The sequence below is a fragment of the Pristiophorus japonicus genome, chromosome 8 (assembly GCF_044704955.1).
Source record: "Pristiophorus japonicus isolate sPriJap1 chromosome 8, sPriJap1.hap1, whole genome shotgun sequence".
Lineage (NCBI taxonomy): Eukaryota > Metazoa > Chordata > Chondrichthyes > Pristiophoridae > Pristiophorus > Pristiophorus japonicus.
Window position 1 is genome coordinate 56255362 of NC_091984.1, and position 5817 is coordinate 56261178.

Consider the following 5817-nt stretch of genomic DNA (forward strand, 5'->3'; position numbering starts at 1 on the left):
ATTGCTGTGCCCTCGGGTGGCACACCTTGTGATAGCACCAACAGTGGTCATGTAGGATACATGACATCACTCCCCCCTGAGCCCTCAGTGCAAATCGCCTCTGCATTGACTGTGCTCTGGGCTTAGCTCTATGTGGCCGTGGTCCCTAGCGTCGGGCCAGTTCACAGATGTCTGTGACCTCCCTGTCCTTTCCTTGCGCCCTGGGTCACAGCTGCTCCCTGGGGAGCTGTCGTGTCGCAGTGCACAGGGAACTGCTGACTCGCTGGCCTGAGCGTCGTTTGGTTTGGGATCCTGGCTGGTGCCTGCTTCCTTTGGGGGGGAACTGTGGCGAGTGACCCTACAACTAGGGATATGGTCTTGGTGCAGTCTGCTCCTTCAGGCTCGTGGCAGTTGGTGCCATCGGGTGCCTGAGAGGTGGAGCTGACCCGGGGCATGGCATCAATACCGGTGTCGTTGCCCTGCTGAGGTCGCTTGCTCTGCAGCTCATGTGTGTTGGCTGCTTGTGTCCATACTCCATGGTGCATGACTCTGGTCCCCGGGATGCAGGCTACAGCATTGGATAGCTCGCTGGACCTGTGTGCACCCGATGGGTGTCTGCCCGCTGCATTGGCTGCGTGCAGTAGAAATCCTGCCTCTCACAACTTTTCCTTACTTATGATGGACACTCTGTGGTTCCGATCGTGATCACTGGTTGCATGTGCACAGTTCAGATCATCAATTAGACATTTTACATAATCGCGCGACTTTTCCTCGCTGGTTGCATGTACACAATTCTGATTCTCAGTTACACATTTTACATGATCAGTTACACATTTTGTCTCTGACTTACAGTTACTATTACATTGCTTGAGTGTGTAGAACGGTCCCTTTAATTGTAGTGGGTTGCAGGCCTCCTTTAAGAGAGCCTTGCTTGCTTTACCCCAATCCGCTTCTCCGTTTGGTGCCACGTGTTGCTCCATCAGCGCTGCACCTCGTGGTCTGGCCGCGGCCATCTTTGTATTTAATTCATCTTTGTATTTTAATTTAATTCTTTGTATTTGCCCTCCTGCTCAACGTGAGGTTTCTGTCCTCCCTGAGCTCGCCTTAGGACACCTGCGTTACAGTGTGACAGGTGTACCGCCCCAGCAAGATGAAGTGCTTGAGGCCAGGTTGAAAGAGATTGATGAATTAAATACAGAACTCGCACGGTGCCGCCAGCCTCCTGAGATCTGCGGCGTACTTCACGATTTCCTGGCCTTCGGGCCGTCGGTGGGTATAGAACCGGTCTCTGGCTGTGAGGATGCCCTCCTTGGGCTTGAGTTGGTCCTGGACCAGGGTTACGAGCTCCTTGTACGACTTGGTCATTGTCTTCGCTGGTGCCAGCAAGTCCCTGACGAGGCCATAGACGTTGGGCCCAACAACTGGTTAGCAAGATAGCGCGGCGCTTATCAGCCAGTGCGGCCGGGTTGTCTCCAGCCAGGTCGTTTGCTGTGAAAAAATGTTCTAGCCTCTCCACAAAGGCGTCCCAATCATCGCCATCGACGAACTGCTGCAACATACCAAGGGTAGCCATTTCCGCGTGAAAGTTCGTAATCTCGTCGCCAGTTGTAATGTCCTTAGATGCTCTAATAATGACTCTACGAGGCAGTGTGTTGTACTTGAACTGTAGTGACCTTAGTCCAGAGTGAGGATCACAGCTAGTGCCCTGCCTTTTGTACTAGGCCAGGCACACCTATTCAGGTAACCTACGAGTTTCCCACTGCTGTGCCCTCTGGTGGCCATGTAGGATACATGACAAATGCAATTTTTACATTTTTGATTTTTTTCAAAGTACCGCGCCACCATCGAACGTCTCATCACCAGACACGAGGGTCGGAGTGTCAGCCGGCAGAATCGCTCCCGGACACAGGGGCTTAGGGCTCAGTGCAAAAGAAGCCCGGGGGGGGGGGGGGGGTAGGGGGGGGTGGAAGCTGAATTGAAGGGATGAGAACCCTTAGGCTATACAGCCACTGCAAAAGAAGCTCGGGGATGGGGGCAGGGGGGTGGGGTGGGTGGGTGAACGCCGAGCCCCTCTGTCCGGGTTGAGGGAACGATTCTGCCGGTCGACCCTCGAGCCCGTTGGTGGGGTGGTACTTGGAAAAAAATTAAAAATTCAAAATTGCATGGACTTCATTGCACCAATTGTTTTCATTGAATGCCTAGCTTCCCGTTCTAAGCAAGCCTATTGCGCATGTGCAGACCAGGGTGTGGTCCATACTCTGGCATCGACCTTGGGGAGAGAGAGAAGAAAAAAGGTGTGAGAAGCTATTTTGAGCTTCTTCCAAAGCTACAATTTAATTATGGGGGCAATATTGACAATGCCATACCTCATGCCCCCCTGCCCCCTCCCTCCTCTGCTGTTAACCATTTGTATGTTCTGTTATATTTTGCAGAACTTGAGGCCAACCCAGACGAGGCTGAAGCCGATGCAGAAGAAGATTCCGATGCGGGCGAGCCTGAAGTGGAGAACATCTTCCAATCCCACCTTCCAGACCAAGAGCATGGGGGTGAGGGGGAGGTGGAGGGGCAGGGGAAGGAGGATGATGAAGCCCCCACTGCTGTACTCACTCTGATGTCCAGCTCATGCCATCTGACCTCAATTACAGTAACTAGTGCCTCCACTTCCTCTTGTGAGAAATTCTTGGTCCTTGTGCCGCGTTGCATATTGCAGCTCCGATTTTTCCACTGAGAATTAAAGTTCTCACACAGCACTCAAAGTTCTCACACACAATTGACTCTTTAAAAATGTCCGTAAGCAGTCCGGGAACTGTACTGGGCATGCGCGCCCATAGCAGTCACGTAAAAAACTTCTCTTTTTTTTTGCGCATGCGCAGAAGGGGGAGCATCCTTTTTTTGGTGCAGACATTAGGCTCCACTTCCTAAAGCAAAAGGACAGGTTGCACGGTGCCAATTAAAAAAATTAGAACGCAGAAACTTGCAAGTTTTTTTTTGGAGTAATCGGGGCCAAAAAAAACAGACGGAACTCTTGAAATATGCCAAAATACGGCATTGGGGAAAATTGAGCCCCTTAAAAGTAATCTGTGTGTCGAGGCAGCTGAAATGGGTATGGTTCTTAATGAATACAAAGGAGAGGGGCGATGCACACATTATAATCAGAGAGGAGTGTAAAATATTAGATGAAATAAACATAGTGAGAGAGAAAGTATTAAGAGGTTTAGCAGCTTTGAAAGTGGATAAATCCTCAGGCCCGGATGAAATGTATCCCAGGCTGTTAAGAGAAATAAAAGAGGCAATAGCAGAGGCGCTGACTATCATTTTCCAATCCTCTCTGTCTACAGGTGTGGTGCCGGAGGCCTGGAGGACTGTTAATGCTTTACTTTTGTTTAAAAAGAGAGAAAGGGATAGACTGAGTATTTACAGGCCAGTCAGCCTAACCTCGGTCTTGGGAAAATTATTGGAGAAAATTCTGAGGGACAGGATAAATCTTCATTTAGAAAGACACGGATTAATTGGGGACAGTCAGCATGGACTTGTTAAGGGAAGGCCATGTCTGACTAACTTGATTGAATTTTTTGAGGAGATAACAAGGAGGGTCAATAAGGGTAGTGCATTTAATGTAGTGTATATGAATGTTAGCAAGGCTTTTGATAAAGTCCCACATGGCAGACTGATCACGAAAGTAAAAGCCCATGGGATCCAAGCCAAAGTGGCAAGTTAGATCCAAAATTGGTTCAGAGGCAGGATGCAAAGGGTAATAGTCAATGGGTATTTTTGTGACTGGAAGACTGTTTCCAGTGGGGTTCCACGGGGCTCAGTGCTGGGTCCCTTGTCTTTTGTGGTATATATCAATGATTTAGACTTGAATGTAGGCAATATGATTAAGAAGTTTGCAGGTGATACAAAAATTGACCATGTTGTTGATAATAAAGAAGAAAGGTCAGGTGGGCAGAACAGTGGCAAATGGAATTCAATGCGGAGAAGTGTGAGGTAATGCATTTGGGGAGGGCCAACAAGGTAAGGGAATACACATTAAATGGTAGGACACTGAGAAGTGTAGAGGAATAAAGGGACCTTGGTGTGCATGTCCACAGATCAGATTGGATAGCCTGGGTTTGTTTTCTTTGGAACAGAGGAGACTGAGGGGAGACCTTGTTGAGGTGTATACAATTATGAGGGACCTAGATAGAGTGGATAGGAAGGACCTATTTCCCTTAGCAGAGGGGTCAACAACAAGGGGGTATAGATTTAGGGTTAGGGTTAGGGTTAGGATAATTGGTAGAAGGTTTAGAGGGGATTTGAGTTTTTTTTTTACCCAGAGTGTGGTGGGGGTTTGGAACTCACTGCCTGAAAGAGTGGTAGAGTCAGAAACCCTCGCCAGTTTAAAAAAGTACTTGGATATGCACTTGAAGTGCCATAACCTACAGGGCTATGGACCAAGAGCTGAAAAGTGGGATTAGGCTGGATAGCTCTTTGTCGGCCGGCGTGGACACGATGGGCCGAAATGGCCTTCCTCCGTGCTGTAAATTTCTATGATTCTATGATTCTAAGCTATATTTCCTTTCATTATTTTTACTTCCCCAAGTTGTTCCTGATTGGTATTTAACAAGGCCTTAAGTAAAAAGCTATATTTTTAAATGACTTTTTATGTTAGATAAATATCTGAAGCAGAGGAATATATAGGAGGAGTATGGCGAGAGGGCAATGCAGTGGGCTGGTTTTGGATTCTACCAAAGAACTGGCAGAGACATGATGGGTCTGCTTCTATGATTTTATTATATATGTAGATCTATCAGGCCTACCAGAGAAGTAGCTTGCTGATGACTCACCATGGTAATCAGAGACTACTACAAGTAAAACCATAATTGTGTGAACGAAACATTTTTCTACCTAACTACTAGGTAAAATAATTGCCATATGGGCCAAGAAATCCAATATATAAATTGTAACTTTACGTTGGAAAATAGTCCAATGTCAATAAATCTGCATGTGCTGTCTGCCACGAAGGAAAGGAAAGTTGGCTGGAAATCTGTGGGTTGGCTGAATCTCCTCAAAGACAAATTATCCACCCCATGTTTATTTGTATGGAAAAAATGAAATCTTCCTGCATGTGCGCAGTTTAGACATACTCATACCAGATATTAAATAAACAACATCAAGTTCCCACAATGGCTCAGAACGTTTATCCAGGAACTCGGTAAGGCACGCAAACTAGGAACATCCGAGCTTTGATACCCACTCTGTGCTGAGTTAGCTGTTCTCAGCCAGGGCAGTGGTATAATTGGCTTACAGGCGGAGGGGGAGCAGGGAAAAAGAAACACAGCCAGGGTTCCCAGTCCTGACTTATCTAACAAAGTGCCTGTGCACGGACGATAGGTGAAGTGCAGTATTAAAAACTAGTCTGATTAGGTCTGAAATTGGGCGAGGACAGGATCCACTTGTCTGTGATATCACCACTGCGCTATCACCACCCAAACCCATAGAATCTTAGGCTGAATCATAGAATGGTTACTGCACGGAAGAAGGCCATTCGGCCTGTCGAGCCTGTGCCAGCTCTCTGCAAGAGCACTTTAGCTATCCCCACTCCCCCACCCTTTCCCCGTCGCCCTGCAATTTATTTTCCTTCAGGTACTTATCCAACTTCCTTTTTGAAGCTGTGATTGAGCCTGCCTTCACCACCCTTTCAGGCAGTGCATTCCAGATCATAACCACTCGCTGCATAAAAACGTTTTTTCTTTTGTCGCCTTTGGTTCTTTGCCACTCACCTTAACTCTGTGTCCTCTGATTGTCAAAACTTCTGCCGTTGGGAACAGTTTCTCTCTAACTACTCTGTCCAGACCC